This window comes from Oncorhynchus mykiss, chromosome 12 (assembly GCF_057628025.1).
Source record: "Oncorhynchus mykiss isolate SJ-2025 chromosome 12, ASM5762802v1, whole genome shotgun sequence".
NCBI classification, from domain to species: Eukaryota; Metazoa; Chordata; class Actinopteri; order Salmoniformes; family Salmonidae; genus Oncorhynchus; species Oncorhynchus mykiss.
The window spans coordinates 20403884-20423569 of record NC_143033.1 but is presented as its reverse complement, the minus strand read 5'-3'; the positions used below and the strand labels follow the sequence as shown (position 1 = coordinate 20423569).

The following is a 19686-nucleotide window of genomic DNA, read 5'->3' as shown; positions in this document are numbered from 1 at the left end:
ATCTGTCAGTGTGCCGTTGAGCAAGACACAACCCTATAAAACACATTTCACTGCACCTATCTGGTGTGTGACAAAACCTATTTTTGGCAATGGTGACAATCACAAGAATGTTAATGTTGTCAAACCTGCAGAATGTAAGCTACATAAAATACACTATAGATATTACATACAATAAAGTTAACAGCATTTCAACTTCAGGTGAGTTTAATTTAAGTGCTTCATGAGGTTGGGAAATCAATTCTGCATCTCTGGAGCAGAAGCTACTTTAATTATTTTGTTTCCAGCAAATTAAAATCAAAGGCCCGTGCCTGAGTACTTGGGAGAAAAACATCCAACAATAATTACTACGTTGCAGTGACAGCAACCAGCCCTGAGGTACAATTATCCTCCATTAAGGGTAATTATGTCAACAAAAACAGCAGGGACACAAAGTATGAACCTTTAAGCTGGGGAACTTTGTTCATTGACAACTATGATGTTGGTCCTGCAGTCAAATCACTACAGTTACCATAAAATGGATCTCTGAAAATTAACTTGTACAAAAAGTGTTTTTATTATACTGAACAGGTTGCAGGTTTTATTATACTTAGAAATTATACAAAACTTTCAACCAAAGAAACTTGACAAATTTTAATGATTCAATTTGTAAAATATAAAATTGCATGCCTAAGTTGTCAGACTAAAGTCATTTGAACAGCACCATTATACGAGGCATGGATCAAGAACTTCTGGCATAACCACGAAATCTCAGTTGAATACAAGATACATAAATCAGACAAACACTCAAATGCTACTTAACTAGTCAGCCCAAAGCAAACAGACTGTTCAAGGTGTCTGGTCATTTAGAAAAAGAGAAAATGCAAACAAAAACATGTAAAAGGGTTTAGTTGTCATTGTTGTTATAAGCCTTTGGCAGAAGAGAAGGCCTTCTGAGCGGAATATTTGGAGTACAAATATTCCCCTTTGTATTAGAGAGGTTGATTTGTACAGACAAACCCAAATCCAAACAGCTTAACAAAGTCTTCTTGACATCTAAACTGGAGGGGGGGGGGGGGGAATTAAAAGGGGCTTAAATGAGTGGAGGATGCTGTCTTAATCACAATGTCCACGTAACATCCTCAAATCACAATGTCCATGTTACATCCTCAAATCACAATGTCCATGTTACATCCTCAAATCACAATGTCCATGTTACATCCTCAAATCACAATGTCCATGTAACATCCTCAAATCACAATGTCCATGTAACACACGGCAATACTTATGACTCAATCATGGCATGTAGAGGGAAAGACATCAGCATATGGATTTAAGTTCAAACAAAATGACCAAGCCATCTGAGAGCAATCATGTAAGTGCATTTCTCCTCAACATACGTACATTCAATACTTTACCCACATGAGAAGAACAGTAACTCCATGATGTGGATTTAAATGAAGATCCCATCCTTGTAAAGTATTGTACTCTCATTCGGTGTCTGAACAACAGTTCATGTTGTTTTCCCAACATACATTTTTGTGAGAACACAATTCCCTCAGCCACCAATAAGTGGTTGTCCTAACCTCTTAACATAACTTCTAGGCTTTTGTTCAAAACAAAATGCATACTGTACTTATTTTATAAGTTAAAAACAGGATGTAAAACATCTGAAGATAGGGGTGTAGAGCGAGCTGGTCAATACACCCCTCTTCATGAGAAATGTGGGGGTGTTAATCCTTCGAGATGTAACTGCAGTCAGAGGCCAAACTGTTCAATGTCACGCCACTATCAGAAATCAGCCACAACAGAAGATATAGAGAGGAAGGGAAACGTTCAAATCATGTTATTCACAACTTTAAACCTCTATCAATCTTGAGCTCTGTATTTAGCACTCCAAAAGTTGCAGTGTCTCAATCTGTCCCTTTAATTGAGGATCCTCCTGTGACCCCTGGAGACCTCCTTAGTGAACTTTCTCCAGCTTGGCCTGCAGGGCCTTGAAGTTGCCGATGGTGAGCTGCAGGGCAGAGTTCAGACTCAGGGACTGCAGCTCCACCAGGTAACCACAGATGTTATCCAGACACATTAGTGAACCGCCGTCTGAAAGGGACAGAGAGAAATATGAGTAAGACAGTGCATATTAAACACATTTCACAAACACTCACATTCTCATTACTATGTAAACAGGTTGATATGTTTCCAAATAAGGAGCATTTCTAATGGAGACAGGAGAAAAGGTTAACACTTGGTGGTGGGTTAGTTACCGGTCATATGTTGGTACTTTGCTGGGATCCTCCACGTATCCTGACAGCAGCACATGGATACACTCTACCAGGTGGAGAGGTTTCTTTAGACGCTGCCAACACGTATCCTGACAGCAGCACATGGATACACTCTACCAGGTGGAGAGGTTTCTTTAGACGCTGCCAACACGTATCCTGACAGCAGCACATGGATACACTCTACCAGGTGGACAGGCTTCTTTAGACGCTGCCAACACGTATCCTGACAGCAGCACATGGATACACTCTACCAGGTGGACAGGCTTCTTTAGACGCTGCCAACACTTATCCTGACAGCAGCACATGGATACACTCTACCAGGTAGACAGGCTTCTTTAGACGCTGCCAACACGTATCCTGGGATACACACAGCCAGAGTTGGAGACATCCAGTATTAAGTGTACAGCGCCATTCCTTATTAAATAATGCTAATCTGAAATTCATTATAACCCTTTATTATTAAGGGCATCTATTCATATCAAGGGGGGGGGGGGGGGGGGGGGGTAGCATATGAACATGTTATAAGCCCTGATTTTATATACATTTTATTACAGGAAATTACCCTTAGCCTCCTGGCAAAATGTGTAGAATAGCAGGAAATTAGCTATGAAATAGCAACAACAACAAAAAAAACTCTGCCCCAAAGCGACAAAATAATCCAATAAATAAAATAATTGGGTGGAGCCGTGCTCAGACCTTGCAGGGTACACCGCAAAACTGCACTACGCTACTGCTCGTATCCTATGCCTGCCCCACTGCTCGTATCCTATGCCTGCCCCACTGCTCGTATCCTATGCCTGCCCCACTGCTCGTATCCTATGCCTGCCCCACTGCTCGTATCCTATGCCTGCCAGCTGTAATTGCCACTCAGGGATGAATAAAGTTTATGAAATTGAATTGAGAGATATACACCCGTGTCTTGAAGATTTGGTCGTAGACCTCCAGCAGACAGGGCAGCTGTAAGCCTATCTCCTGCATGGTGAACGTGACGAAGCCCACGTCCCAGTTCAGACGACACACCTCCTGTTCCAAAACCGTCACCAGAAATTCTGGGTGCACAAGACAGACTAGCGACATTAAACAATTTGCACATGCAACAGATCTCTGTAGTCCAATAGCAGACAAGCTACGACAGGCCACAGCGTTAGTGGACAATTAGGCAAAACACAGATTACACTTCCAGTCCTTACAGAGACACACCGTAGAGACATACTATGCATGTTGACTTCATGAATTGCTGATGTAATTACACTAAGTGGGGATGTTTTACATACAGGAAAATCTGTAGAGAAATCATGGAGTAAATAGATGGAAAGTAGACCTGGGGTTTTACCTAGAGGGAAGTATCTGGGTGTTCCAGCATAGATCTTTCCAAGAGACACCAGTTTGAGATTCAGAGCTCTCATTCTGTCAGCTGGACTCATGGCCAAACTGTCACCAAGCTCTGGAACAAATAGAAAAAGTAATTTTGGGTATTTGGAAATGGAAGCCCTTTATCTACTTCCCCTGAGTTAGATCATCTCATGGATATTTATTATTTTTATTTATCTGTTATTTTACCAGGTAAGTTGACTGAGAACACATTCTCATTTGCAGCAACGACCTGGGGAATAGTTACAGGGGAGAGGAGGGGGATGAATGAGCCGATTGTAAACTGGGGATTATTAGGTGACCGTGATGGTTTGAGGTTCAGATTGGGAATTTAGCCAGGACACCGGGGTTAACACCCCTACTCTCACGATAAGTGCAATGGGATCTTTAATGACCGCAGAGAGTCAGGACACCCGTTTAACATCCCATCCGAAAGACGGCACCCTACACAGGGCAGTGTCCCCAATCACTGGCCAGGGGCATTGGGATATTTTTTTAGACCAGAGGAAAGAGTGCCTCCTACTGGCCCTCCAACACCACTTCCAGCAGCATCTGGTCTCCCATCCAGGACAAACCCTGCTTAGCTTCAGAAGCAAGCCAGCAGTGGTATGCAGGGTGGTATGCTGCTGGCATCTAATTTTTATGGTTTACAGGAACAGCTAGCATTCTGCAATTGCACTAACGTTAGTTAGCAACTTCCTTCAAACTGCATGCATAGACATAAAAATGGTATCCACGATGCCAAAATCCTGAATTGTCCCTTTAAGAAATAGTTCAGAATGCAATAGAAGGTTCTAAAAGACCAAAGTGTCAGAGATAAAGTGGGATGGCATCAGGTGCTACCATGTGTATTTGTCTGTACACACCTTTCTCCATGACCTCCTGCCACAGAGAGTGCACCAGGACTCTGGTGCATGATGGCCAGCTTGCATTCAGACAACCGGAAGTGATCTGCAAACTCCCTATATAGCTAGATTGGAGGACAAAGGATAGAGTATTAAAAAAAAACTATTAGAGTCAAGGATAATGTTAGATATTCATGCACTGTTACCTTGGTGATGTCCATAAGCTCTGAATCCAGTTGTGACACGGCTCCCTGTACAGAGGGATGCTGGGTGTACTGTCTGCTCAGAGTATCCTGGATCTGGACCTGAATACGGACCACCTGGGAGGGATGAAACCATATCAGCTTGAGTAAAAAAATAAAAATACATCCAAGCTGTATCAAAGGGTGAAAAATCTAAAAACCTAATACATTTCAAGAATAGAGCTAGAATCTCCCCTCCCCGTACCTCCATCTTCTCCTCCAGTTGGTGCAGGAACTCCCCCTCAGCTCCCTGGGCAGAGATGCAGGAGGAGCTCTTAGCTGACAGGATGGCCTTGGAGATGTACTCCAGCCTCTGCTTCAGTGAGATCTCAGTACTGAACAAACAGAAACGACACATTTAACATTGCTCAGAATCAACAAGAATGAGGACATTTTCATGACTGTTGGTGAGGATAAAAATAAAAGCCATTTAGCCGACACTTATCCAAAAGGACTTAAATCACGTGTCTACATGTTTTTTTTTTTTTGTTATGCGTGTCCCCAGAGGGAATCGATCCTTAGCCTTGTTAGCACCGTGCTCTACCAACTGAGCAACACAGGACCAGTGTGTGCAAATGGCCCATCATGTATAAAGACTCAGCCTGTTAGGCCTTTCACCTGAGCATGTCCGCAAGCCTAGCCAGGACGTGAGCTGCCTTCCCAAAGCTGCGACTCTTCTCATAGTATCTCCACAGCAGGTCCATGTTCCACACCTTACTCTGCTCCTGTTTGATCATGTGCATCAGGTGTTCCTCCAGGTAAGGAGAGTTCACCTGGATAGACCACACAGACAGAGTGTGAGGATAATATTAAACCACCAGGCCACACAATAAAAGACCAGTTAAATGAAATACAAAAACAATTCAGAACTAGGCATCTCAGGCTGTGACTGCAGGACAATGCCAGAAGGTTCTTACCTCCAGAAGCTTGTCAGTGAGGTCAGCCTGTATAAGCCAGTTGTAGAGGGCTTTGTGGAAGAGTTCATCCTGTGACCTCTGGGCCAGACAAATAATCTGCTCAAACTACCAGGGAGAAAGAACATCATGATCAGCTTATTCATGAATCGAGGCCAAAATCTTGGAACTAACACACATTCACATAAAAAAAATAAAAATAAGTAAACAAAATCTTGCTATTGCCATTGGGGGGGCAAGTCTCCTCCCAGCAGCACTCACATGGGCGGTGGCATCCTTGTTGCTCAGCATGTTAGGGTCAGAGGTCAGGACAGGGGGTCCTGGCTGCTTAGGGACGCTGGGAGACTGAGGTGCAGCTTTACTTTGGTTCACCAGCTCCTGTATGGTGTCTGTGATACACTTATAACATGACAATCTACATGAGGAGAGGAGGGGGTGGTCAGTCGATGTAAGCACAAAGGAGAAAATAAAGGGCCAGGATATCCCTTAACAGATATCTATTACCACAGTATTTCATATTCAATGTGAACAGGTAGTAGGTTACCTCTCCTGGAAGGCCAGTGCTCCAGTCTGATCCTCCTCTGGCTCTCCGTTCTTATAGAAGTGAGGTCCCAGCCTCTGAGGATCCTTCTTATCCACTGCAGTTAGGCACAGCTCCAGCACTCCCTCATAGAAACGCACTGAGAGGGAGAGAAACATTGTTAGCATCCATCCACACAGTAAGCATTAAGAGTAATATTTGCATGGTCCAATGTTAAAGGGAAATTTCTAAGTTCCAAATGTATGTTCATCTCCAGCCCCAGCCCAAAATCAACATATGTGAAAATGGCATATTTCTGTGTTTGTGGGGGGGGGGTAGATAAGCGTTGTGATTTTAACCAATGATGTGTAGGCATTGTCTACTAATTGGTTAATGATGTCATTGGAAACACTTATCTTCCTCTATCTTTTTGACTACAAAACATAGAAACATGCCATTCTCACATGTTTATGTTTGGGTGGTCCTGGAGATTATGACTATGGAGATGAAAAATCGTTACAATTTTCCTTCATCTTATTTTCTTACTGGTCTGGTCATACTGGACCAAAAATAATTTCTACTGGCCCGGACATGGTGTAGTTTCTAAATACATTGGGGTCATGCAGGGTCTCTAGGTTGGCATGCTCTCTCTCTATTTGCAGCTATTATTGGCTACATTTAGTTATTATGATACGTATAAAAAGCTGCGTAGTATAATTGTGCAATGGAAGGCATTAGTCTATTCTTTAGAATTGCATTAGTTTGTTTAAGTGTCATTTCAAGAATATTTTTTTATACATCTCATATTAGGACACTGCCCCTTTAAGACAACTGTGTTCCAAAAGAGCTAGACCTAGCTACAGTAGGCTAGCTGAGACAAATGCTAGATGTCTTTTTACAGCTTTCATTTGCAGACCAGCAACAGTAGCATGTTCACTATTGAAGGTTTACTTTTGTAAATACCTTTCCTTAACTAAAATAAATAAGCTGAGCGAGTAGATTGATGGCATCAACTCATGTACGGCTCGAGAAGTTGTGACTCGGGGAAGCGTGGTGGTGCTTGAATGAACAGCCAATCATATTGCTCAAATAGAAATAGCATGACTTTGTTTTTACTGGCTCCGGGCCAGTATGATGGCAGCCTTACCCTGTCTGTACTGGGAGCAGACCAGTAGCAGGTCTGTGTGATGGCTGATCAGCTGGTAGAGCTGTAGTGACTCTCTCAGTGTTCTCTCCTTATCTGTCCTAGTCTGGATCTGTCTGGAGCCCTGCAGCAACTCATTAGCCTGGGAGGGAGACATTCAGTTCTCAGGTACTGTTATACAGGGAGAAACGAGGGTAGTGGATGCTACCAAAGTCTACCCACAGACTAAAATCTGATGCAATGTCTGTTGTACATCATCCGTCATATAGGGAAAAAAAAAAAAACGGGTGTGAGTATACTCTACCTTTGAGCAGATGCTGTCGTCACTGCTGTACAATAGGGGGCAGATGTCTCTGAGGTGGGTGCTTATGGCATCTACAGAGGCAAAGTCTTTGATGTAGACGTTGATGAGGCCTGTGATCAGGGCTCCGGTCAGCACCCGACCCCGGATCACCACGTCCTTAAAACTCACCCCCTTCATCTGGTCCTGGAACTCCTAGAACACAAGGCATAGGGGTTATAAACAGGATACAAGAGAAACATCTTGACTAAATACTTGGACGATTAAACAATGGGATGAATCAGTCAGTGATTGTGCTATCAAATATTCCTGCACATCCTGAACATCCAGCGCTGGTTTCCCCGGGCACAGATTAAACCTGGTCTTAGATTAAAAATCAATCCCAATGGAGAGTACCTTGGGTAGTTCAGAGACAATGAGGCTGAACTGGTGGTCACACAGCAGCTTCCACAGGGCCAGGGTCTGACAGGAGCGATGCACCAGCTGCTGGATACCCTACATCTTCTCATAGACCTGAGCCTCGGCTGGGGAAGGGGAAAGGATAAAAATAAGGATTAGACAGTCGGAGACCATAAAATAATTCAAGAACAGTGTGTTCTTAATAGTGTTATGATTATACTCAGACCCTGCTGTAATTCTGGTTGCTCCTTGATGTGGATGGCAGTTTACCTTTAACACCCACACATTACTTGCCGTGGTACTTCCTCTGGAGTTCCTGCTGAACTTGCTGAGAACTGGCTCCTCCATCAGGCTGCATGAACCCTAGCAGCCGCTGCTGCAGATTGGCTGGTGAGCTAAAACTGTAGAGCATCAGATGCCATTCAAACCATATTTATTTCACCCGATGACCATAGAAGTGTAGCTATATTTTCTATAAAGTAGCCAGCCCAGGGCTTGGCCACAGGGAGAAGCAGGGCCCAAGGGTCTGTCTTACCTGGCTGTACCCAGAGACGAGGGGCTGAACTGGAAGTTCTTATCCAGGAAGTCCTTCAGACCACGGAGCTCCAGATCAGATGAGCTGGCTGTGCTCTCCAACTGGGAGAGCAAGATTGACCGTCATCATCAAATTAACTTGCAAAGGAAGACTAATTTGCGGTTTATGTAATACTCACAATACTGACAGCCTGATTTCCTTTCATGACGATCTTCTCAATAGCAAGACTCCCGTCCCAGATATTACTGTTAATCAATAAGTTAACTTAATCAAGTGACTCAAGCCATAAGTGACACATTAATGTTTGAGTCCAGTACAAAAAGGTAAAGAGATAGTTCACCCAAATAAAAATGATAATATCAGTAACATGACTTGAATAGGATTTGTGCCACAAATGCTAATAAACCAAAGCATGGATTGATGTCATACCTAGTCCAAAGACTGCTTACAGGGTAAGGACACCAACATACAGTGCCTTGCGAAAGTATTCGGCCCCCTTGAACTTTGCGACCTTTTGCCACATTTCAGGCTTCAAACAAAGATATAAAACTGTATTTTTTTGTGAAGAATCAACAACAAGTGGGACACAATCATGAAGTGGAACGACATTTATTGGATATTTCAAACTTTAACAAATCAAAAACTGAAAAATTGGGCATGCAAAATTATTCAGCCCCTTTACATTCATTGCAGCAAACTCTCTCCAGAAGTTCAGTGAGGATCTCTGAATGATCCAATGTTGACCTAAATGACTAATGAGGATAAATACAATCCACCTGTGTGTAATCAAGTCTCCGTATAAATGCACCTGCACTGTGATAGTCTCAGAGGTCCGTTAAAAGCGCAGAGAGCATCATGAAGAACAAGGAACACACCAGGCAGGTCCGAGATACTGTTGTGAAGAAGTTTAAAGCCGGATTTGGATACAAAAAGATTTCCCAAGCGTTAAACATCCCAAGGAGCACTGTGCAAGCGATAATATTGAAATGGAAGGAATATCAGACCACTGCAAATCTACCAAGACCTGGCCGTCCCTCTAAACTTTCAGCTCATACAAGTAGAAGACTGATCAGAGATGCAGCCAAGAGATCTACAGCTGAGGTGGGAGACTCTGTCCATAGGACAACAATCAGTCGTATATTGCACAAATCTGGCCTTTATGGAAGAGTGGCAAGAAGAAAGCCATTTCTTAAAGATATCCATAAAAAGTGTTGTTTAAAGTTTGCCACAAGCCACCTGGGAGACACACCACCTGGGAGACACACCAAACATGTGGAAGAAGGTGCTCTTGAAATTGAACTTTTTGGCAACAATGCAAAACGTTATGTTTGGCGTAAAAGCAACACAGCTGAACACACCATCCCCACTGTCAAACATGGTGGTGGCAGCATCATGGTTTGGGCCTGCTTTTCTTCAGCAGGGACAGGGAAGATGGTTAAAATTGATGGGAAGATGGATGGAGCCAAATACAGGACCATTCTGGAAGAAACCCTGATGGAGTCTGCAAAAGACCTGAGACTGGGACGGAGATTTGTCTTCCAACAAGACAATGATCCAAAACATAAAGCAAAATCTACAATGGAATGGTTAAAAAATAAACATATCCAGGTGTTAGAATGGCCAAGTCAAAGTCCAGACCTGAATCCAATCGAGAATCTGTGGAAAGAACTGAAAACTGCTGTTCACAAATGCTCTCCATCCAACCTCAGAGCTCGAGCTGTTTTGCAAGGAGGAATGGGAAAAAATTTCAGTCTCTCGATGTGCAAAACTGATAGAGACATACCCCAAGCGACTTACAGCTGTAATCGCAGCAAAAGGTGGCGCTACAAAGTATTAACTTAAGGGGGCTGAATAATTTTGCACGCCCAATTTTTCAGTTTTTGATTTGTTAAAAAAGTTTGAAATATCCAATAAATGTCGTTCCACTTCATGATTGTGTCCCACTTGTTGTTGATTCTTCACAAAAAAATACAGTTTTACATCTTTATGTTTGAAGCCTGAAATGTGGCAAAAGGTCGCAAAGTTCAAGGGGGCCGAATACTTTCGCAAGGCACTGTATCATTTTGTAATTTGGGTAAACTATCCGTTTAAACATGCCAGAAAATTGTATTTCCCCAGTTGGAGGTGAGGCCCGAGTACCATACAGTGCGTTGTCCAGCTGAGGTGACTCACCCCAGTATGGAGGTGACTCACCCCAGTATGGAGGTGACTCACCCCAGTATGGAGGTGAGACCTGAGCAACGTACTAGTGAGGTGACTCACCCCAGTATACGTGTGAAGTAGACACTGATGCCGTTGTGCTTCCCTGAGAAGACCACCTCTGGCCCAGAGGACAAGCCAGCGATGGGGGCGGAGGGCATGTCTGGTACATGGGGCGTAGACACACTCTGGGGCATCATACCTGAGATATTGTTGTCAATGGCAAAAAACACACACACATTAAAAACACTCAAATGTTCTTAAGTAATTCACTCAATGTTGCCAATATTCAGTGGGTGAATGTGTCAGTGGAGGCTGCTGAGGGGAGGAATAATGCTTGGAATGGAGTCAATGGAATGGTAACAAACACAAAATGTGGTTGATACCATTCCATTGACTGTTTAGTACTGTTGACTGCAAGGTACTCTGCAATCATATGGAGGAAAATGAGGGTAGTGTACCTGGAGCCGGTGTAGTTAGGAAACTAGGGTTAGGAATGGGGCTGCTACCAACAGACATATGGGATCCTATAAAAACAACAGGCAGGGAGTCAGACAAGTGATGCAGACAGACAACTTCTCCTTCAAATCTGTACAACTTACACAAGGGATTTCCACTACGACATTGCCATGTTACAACAAATGGGAATTCATATAATGCTAAAGTGCTACAAGTACAAATCCTTCCTCAGATGCCCCTCACCTGGTACAGGAGAGCCGAACAGCGCTCCAATGCTGCTAGGAGCAGAATGAGCCGAGGGGAACCTCATCTGAGCCTCTCCTCCATACCTAAAGAAGGCTCTGGTGGCCCACTGAGACACCTCTCTGTCACAGGCAGCACTGGAACAGGACAGAATCAGAGCAGTGGCACATGCCTGGTCCTCCTGAGGAGAGAGGATTAGATCAATGAACAGAGAAATAAAGACAGTGTGTTTAGGGGTACTTGCACTAACAAGACATTGAGTAATGAGATTCATACCCTGTGCAGTTTGAAGAAGCGTTCGACTTCTTCACTCTCTCCACCAGTACCGCACACCAGTAGGTGGCGCAGCTGGTCCACCGGCCGCAACTTGTGGAATATGTGACTTCCCTGGAAGACCATGATTAACAACAAGTTTATAGATTTTTGCCTTTGTTCACAAAATTACAGACAGGACTGAACAAGTTTCATCAACTGTGTGAATTTACAGTGCCATTCACACGGTATAAAATAAACTGTAAAATCTTGACTGTACCTTGGAAGAGATAAGGACAAACTTCTGTGGAGGGACATTGTGTTGCTGCACCACGACAGGAGTGTCAGTGAGGGGAACCTGGTCCTTATTCAGGGGGGTAGAGATTTTAGGTGCTTTCTCCTCCTCGATGGCACATAGCGCCCAGGAGTGGCCATCTACATTGGACATCTGAAATGAAATACAGACAATATGCGCTACAATATTAATATAAGTCAAAATGCATTTAAAAAAAATCTAAATCATAGCATATGCATCGCAAATAGGGTTCAGAGGTGGAAACTTTCCGTGGGAATATATGGGAATTAACAGAAATATGCAAATTAATATGAATACCATTTAAAACGTAGATTTTCGCATTCAATATATTTACCATATGGAGACAGAAACAAACCTTTACCTTACCATAAGTAGACATAATTGTAAGTCAATCCTTCCAATAGAAATAAACAATTTAGTTATGAATTGAACTTTAATTAAATGAGTTGACTTCACATGGGATGATTTCACTGAACAAAATAAATGGAATATTGAACGATCCATCGCATCTCCCAAAAATGTTTTCGACATACATCTAAAATAATAGTCTCGAAAATTAAGCTTTGGTTGTCTTCTCTCTGGACCTCCTCAATGTCCACCTCTTGAACATCAGACTCTGAAGCCTCACCGTCACTTTCCAACCTTGTTGATGATGGCTCATTGTCAGGCTCAAAAAGCCTCAAATTTGCCCGGATAGCCACCAATTTTTCCACCCTTGTATTGATCAGCCTATTGTGTGCTTTGGTATGAGTGTTCCCAAACAAGCAGAGTCTGAACATCAGACAGGATGGCATCATCTCCCTCAATCCGTGCAATGGCTACTGCTATAGGTTTCAGGAGTTTCAGGCTGCTTACCACTCTCTCCCAAAAAACATCATCCAGGAGGATCCTCTTGATGGGGCTGTCCACGTCGGCAGAGTGGGGTATGGCCATTTCTTGGAGAGACTCCTTCCTCTCCTGGAGACTGTCAAACATGATGACACCACACCAACAGGTGTTGTTGGGCAGCTTCAATGTGGTGCTCTTATTCTTCACTTTGCTTGGCGAGGTAGATTGCTGCTTTAACTTGATTACCCTTCACATACCTAACCATTTCCTTGGCGCTCTTGTGGAGTGTATCCATTGTTTTCAGTGCTATGATGTCCTTGAAGAGCAGATTCAATGCATTAACAGCACAGCTAATGGGTGTGATGTGAGGGTAGGAATCCTCCACTTTAGACCAAGCAGCCTTCATGGTCGCAGCATTGTCGGTCACCAGTGCAAATACCTTCTGTGGTCAAAGATCATTGATGACGGCCTTCAGCTCATCTGCAATGTAGAGAACTGGTATGTCTGTTGTCCCTTGTGTCTGTGCTCTTGTAGAATACTGGTTGAGGGGTGGAGATTTAGTTAATTATTCCTTGCCCACAAACATTTGACCACCCATCAGAGCTGATTGCGATACAGTCCGCTTTCTCTATGATTTGCTTGACCTTCACTTGAACTCTGCATCCAGCAAATTAGTAGATAAAGCATGTGTGTAAGAGGAGTTATGCTGGGCGAAGAACATTCAGAAATCTCTTCCAATACACATCGCTTGTGAGCATCAGAGGTGAACCAGTTGCATACACAGCTCGAGTAAGACATTCATCAGCATCTCTGACTACGTTCCTCCATTGAGTCAAAAAAAACTTCTGATTCCAGGAGGACCATGAGCTGTTGCTATCAATAAGGTGTCTGATTCATCATTTTCACCTCGAATAGAAGTAGAGGGACTTTTGACAGAGGTTGCTTGTTGTGAATGCTGAGGGAACTTTATGCACTTGGCCAGTTGATTCTGCATCTTCGTTGCATTCTTCACATATGATTTGCACAGTATTTGCAAATGTACACAGCTTTTCCTCCTACATTAGCTGCAGTGAAATGTCTCCACACATCAGATAGTGCTCATAGCACTTTCCTGTAAAGACTAGAAAAAAAACGAGTAAAACAAACAATTCCATGTACAGACAAATAGTTAAGCAGTTAGATTAAACAACTCCTTTGTAAGAAATGTTTTAAAATGAAACATGTATACTAACATTCCTCAGTTAGCAGACTCAAGCAAGCTAAAACCCACATGGTAGCAAAAACTAACTAGCAGAAATTGTTGATAAGTTAGACTTCGCTGTAGGCTACTATTTACTAGTTAACAGAAACGTCATATAAAATATATTCACCCCACACAGTATTGTAATCAAAACTTACCAGAAAGCATTGACTCAGCTTTGACTCAGACAGTGTAGTAGTGTGGGCTCAATAGCATCTCATTAGTGTGCAAGATCTTGAGAATCAGCTGTACATGTGATGGAAGAGTGCACTGCACATGTGATGGAAGAGTGCACTGTGCATGCAGAGGGTTGCAATTCCATTGAATTGGGGATAGTTTAACCAAAATATGCCACAAGACCTAGAATTGCCTTATGCGTACCCCACAAAAAAGGTTCACTGTTATAAGCTGACTTTTTGATGAATTTAAGTAAAATTCCCTGGCATAACTGGGTATATTCTACATGTAAGTAACAAATTTAAATAGCAACTGCAGATTGACCATTTAACTAGGGCGATGCTCGAGAATCAATTATAAAAGGATCGCATTGGAGGCTCGTGGGAGGAGCTATAGGAGGATGGGCTCATTGTAAATGGCTGGAATGGAATTAATAGAACTGATTGGAAATCACACGTTTCATAGGTTTGATACCATTCCAGCCATAACAATGAGCCAGTCCTCCTATAGCTCCTCCCACCAGACTCCACTGCAGGATAGCATACAGACTTCAGTGGCTTTACCTTTGATGTACAGAGCCTTGTGGACCTTAGCAGGTTTCTGCAGGGTGGAGGAGGCAGAGAAGCCTGGAGGCAGACGGACATGGACCAGAGCTAGCAGACTAGGGTGTGCCGCTGGGTGCTTGGCATGCGGTGGGGCAAAGGGAGTAGTGCTGAAGTAGAGACGCACTCCTAGAAGCACAGATAGAGAGCTACAGTAAGGTCATCATAAGGTCTTTGTTTTCATTACAGGATAAGTGTCTACAATGTCAGTCCGTCTCCTTACCGGTGTGAGTGACAGCCAACAGGTGGCAGTCGGAGGACTCAAATCTGTCTATCACAGAGATCTATCACAAACGATGGGTTTAAACACAGAGCGATCAATGTTCCTATAGAGAGATATAAAATAAATTGATTAATTTGACCTGTTCTTAAGCAGTGATAACCTTTGACCAGGGAGTTTTTCTACATCTGCATTGCTTGCTCTTTTAGGCTGGGTTTCTGTATAGCACTTTGTGACATTGGCTGATGTAAAAAGGGCTTGAAGTACATTGTATTGATTGACCATTCACTAGCCCTCCGGATATTATCCAGAGGTGAGGAGTAGCAGAACGACCTGGCAAAGTTTCCTGCTGCAGCCGCGATGGAGCTCTGTGACATGGCCGCCACACGGCTCAGACCCTGGCCATCTGCACCCATGTCATACACCTGGAACACGCAGCAGCTTTATACTCAAGGTCCTATTCAGAAGAACCTTTTCAAATGTCTGACAAAGTTCTAACCAATGCAATGTCATTCTGCAAATACTCACACATCTGGATATTTACTACAGTGCTACCATTCAAATTGTTAAACTCTTATGGGTTATATACCTGTAGAACCCCCTTCTCTGAGCAGGTGAAGAGAGTGTTACGGGAGTTGTCAATGGCAATCTGCACTACCGGGTCCTGTGGAGCACAAAGATAGAAATGTGATGTCAAATTTAATTTAAGAACTAGAGCATAACACAAGAACTTTCCAACTCCACAAGGAGCCTGAAAACTATCCTTACCATCCTCAGAGAAGGAGAACTGGAGCAGAGAGGGGACGAGGAAGGACAGGCTGCTTTTGGAATGGTTAATCTTCCTGCAGCATTGGCTGAACCAGCCTGCCTCGGCCTGGTAGGCTACCTCATATAGGCAGCCATCTTTCCCTGCCAGGAAGATGCGTCCCAGATCAGTGGAGGTGATGGCCAGGTGGTAGGTGTTGTCTGTGGGGATGGAGTACAGCGGGTCTGGGAGCAACTGTATCCCTCCAGACATGCTGTCATTTAACACAGAGAGGGAGAGGAAAAAGATGAGATGAAAGACATTTCTGAAGTAGCCCATGGTGGGTCAATACGAATACCAACAACACAACCATGTCAATATAAACCAAATCAACCAATTTCATAACTGTTGCTGAATTGATGACACCAGGGATATTGTATTATGTCTAGCGTGTGTGGTTCAGGTATAAGGGTCATCATTACTCACCTGCCTGAGCTTTAGGGAAGCTGAGCCCCAGGATCACCACATCCACAGGAGTGGCTAAGACCAACAGGAAGTGGATGTGTGGCTGGAAAATCCCTGCAGGAAAATGTTTATCCTGTGGGTTAAGTTAAGCCAAACACCTACAAAGCTGATGTGACTTCGAATACAGGAAACACAGCTCAGGTAAGAGTTATGCAATTTGACCTGCTTTAGGTTTGACCAGCCCCACGGACAGGGTGTTTCACTGAGCCCGTCAAAATATGCAACATCCCCCCTGTAGCACAGACAAGAGACAGTGAAAATGGGTCCATGTTTTCTGCTACTGCATAAAGTGACTTTATTTAGGAGTGCTTGGTACTCACCCATCCTCATAATTCCACATGAAGATATCGTTGTCAATGGTGAGCCACGCCCGACAGATTTCAGGAAAAACTCCCATCATACAATTGCACTGCATATCTGTTAGGGGGAGGTTAAGGGCTAGGCAACTTGTCTGAAGTGGTAGTTAGTTCATATAACCCTGCACCGGCACTTCTGAGTTCAGCTGGTGAGACCTAGGGAGAATCTCAATTGCATACTCATCGCATCCTCGCCCCATTCTCAAAACCCATTGGAGAAGTTCAGAGAAGAGGAACCTCTGGCTTTCTAGTCCAATGGGTTTTGAGAAGGAGATGAGGAGAGAGGACGCAAGGAGTATGCAATTGAGATCTTTCCCAAGACACAGCTCCCTCTGTATATTCTCTGAAAAGGATATGGCTGAATTGCTCCACCAGCTCAGGTGGTAGGGGAACCCTGCGGACTGCACTGAGCTCAGGGAGGTTTGGCAAACTGAGCAGCCCAGGTTCCTGAAGAGGGCAGTCCATGTCCGACCCCCCAGACAAAGATGGCATGTCTGCAACAGAGGGGGGAGAGAAAAAAAAGAAGAAAAAAAAAATCACCTTAGCACAATTTGGAAAGTGATGTAAGCGTCGAAACGTGGCTGTAGTCTCCCTAGAGACAGTAAGAAGGTTACAGCCAAGTATTATGGCTAGAATGACCTGTGAGATATATCGATTTGACAAACTTGAACAACATACAAACTTGCACCATTGATCACTTGACCTACTGTGACAGGGGACATTAAGAAGCTCTGAGAGGTCAGGGAAGCAGCGGTCTTCCTGAAGGTGTCGGTCTATGATCTGACCAGAGCGTCGGCAAGGGCAGCAGCAGGACTGCTGGGTCCTAAGGCGGACGGCATCTCTGACACTGAGCGACTGATGAGATTCACCTGAGAAGATGGAAAGAATATTTCAAATCAAATGTCTCACATGCACCGAATACAACAGGTTACACCTTACAGGGAAATGACTACTTACAAGCCCTGAACCAACAATGCAGTTACAAAAATATAGATTTTTTTAGAAATAACAAATAATTAAAGAGCAGCAGTAAATAATTGTGGGGCTATACACAGATGGGTACAGGTACAGAGTCAATGTGTGGGGGCACTGGTGTCGAGGTAATATGTACACATAGGTAGAGTGATTCAAGTGAATATGCATCGACAATAACAGAGTAGCAGCAGCAGCGTAGGAGGAGGGGGGGGACAATGCAAATAATCTGGGTAGCCATTTGATTAGTTGTTCAGGAGTCTTATAGCTTGGGGATAGAAGCTGTTTAGAAGCCTCTTGGACTTAGACTTGGCGCTCCGGTACCGCTTGCTGTGCGGTAGCAGAGCGAACAGTCTATGACTTGGCTATTTTTAGGGTCTTCCTCTGACACCGCCTGATAGAGGTCCTGTATTGGGCCGTACGCACTACTTTCTGTAGTGTGTTGCGGTCGGAGGCCGAGCAGTTGCCATACCAGGCAGTGATGCTACCTGTCAGGATGCTCTCGATGGTGCAGGTGTAGAACCTTTTGAGGATCTAAGGACCCATGCCAAATATTTTCAGTCTCCTGAGTGGGAATAGGTTTTGTTGTGCCGTCTTCACAACTGTCTTGGTGTGCTTGGACCATGTTAGTTTGTTGGTGATGTGGCCGCCGATGAGAAAGGTGGCGTGCTCAGTCCTTTTCCAGTAGTGCACAATCATCTTTGTTTTGATCACGTTGAGGGAGAGGTTGTTATCCTGGCACCACACAGTCAGGTCTCTGACCGCCTCACTATAGGCGGTCTCGTCATTGTCGGTGATCAGGCCTACCACTGTTGTGTCACCGGCAAACTTAATGGTGTTGGAGTCGTGCAGTCATGAGTGACCAGGGAGTACAGGATGGGACTGAGCACCCATGCCTGTTGAGGATCAGCGTGGCGGATGTTGTGACCTACCCTTACCACCTGGGGGCAGCCCGTCAAGAAGTCCAGGATCCAGTTGCAGAGGGAGGCGTTTAGTCCCAGGGTCCTTAGCTTAGTGAATCGATTTGAGGGCACTATGTGGTTGAACGCTGAGCTGTAGTCAATGAACAGCATTCTCACATAGGTGTTCCTTTTGTCCAGGTGTGAAAGGGGTAGTGTGCAATAGAGATTGCATCATCTGTGGATCTGTTGGTGTGTGCGGTATGGAAATTGGAGTGGCTCTAGGGTTTCTGGGATAATGGTGTTGATGTGAGCCATGACTAGCCTTTCAAAGCACTTCATGGCTACAGATGTGAGTGCTACAGGTAGGAAGCAGTCATTTAGGCAGGTAACCTTAGTGTTTAGGCACAGAGAATGTTGGTATTACAAACTCAAGACAGGGAGAGGTTGAAAATGTAAATGAAGACACTTGCCAGTTGGTCAGCGAAAGCGTCCTGGTAATATGTCTGGCCCTGCGGCCTTGTGAATGTTGACCTGTTTAAAAGGTGTTACGGACGTCGGCTGTGGTGAGCTTGATCAGTCTTCCGGAACAGCTGGTGCTCTCATGCATGTGTCAGTGTTACTTGCCTAGAAGCGAGCATAGAAGTTATTTAGCTTGTCTTGTAGGCTCGCGTCACTGGGCAGCTCTCGGCTGTGCTTCCCTTTGTAGTCTAATAGTTTGCAAGCCCTGCCACATCCGACGAGCGTCGGAGCCGGTGTAGTAGGATTTGATCTTAGTCCTCTATTGATGCTTTGCTTGTTTGATGGTTCAGAGGGCATAGCGGGATTTCTTATAAGCTTCCGGGTTAGAGCTCCTTGAAAGCGCAGCTCTACCCATTAGCTCAGTGCAAATGTTGTCTGGAATCCATGGCTTCTGGTTGGGGTATGTACATAGTCACTGTGTGGACGACGTCGTCGATGCACTTATTGATGAAGCCAGTGACTGATGTGGTGTACTCCTCAATGCCACCAGAAGAATCCAAGAACATATTCCAGTCTGTGATAGCAAAACAGTCCTGTAGTTTAGCATCTGCGTCATCTGACCACTTTAGACCGAGTCACTGATGCTTCCTGCTTTAAATTTG

The 19686-nt window shown here is 44.1% G+C and overlaps 1 pseudogene across 1 annotated transcript; it reads right to left on the bottom strand.

The window, feature by feature from the left end:
* Positions 1-540: 540 nt before the first annotated feature.
* On the bottom strand, positions 541-17530 carry LOC110536811 (nuclear pore complex protein Nup155-like; annotated as a pseudogene). Its single transcript, XR_016484772.1, has 33 exons — positions 17399-17530; positions 17048-17185; positions 16656-16752; positions 16498-16567; positions 16296-16389; positions 15837-16096; positions 15655-15731; positions 15399-15490; positions 15069-15171; positions 14807-14974; positions 12854-13077; positions 11963-12130; positions 11707-11817; positions 11431-11611; positions 11190-11255; positions 10792-10930; positions 8708-8774; positions 8530-8630; positions 8289-8395; positions 7992-8119; positions 7599-7790; positions 7298-7436; positions 6175-6310; positions 5892-6045; positions 5634-5738; positions 5335-5489; positions 4922-5051; positions 4681-4794; positions 4496-4599; positions 3592-3702; positions 3171-3307; positions 2241-2347; positions 541-2076 (listed from the first exon to the last, which is right to left on the bottom strand). The product of XR_016484772.1 is annotated as a nuclear pore complex protein Nup155-like (transcript).
* Between the last annotated feature and the right edge of the window lie 2156 nt (positions 17531-19686).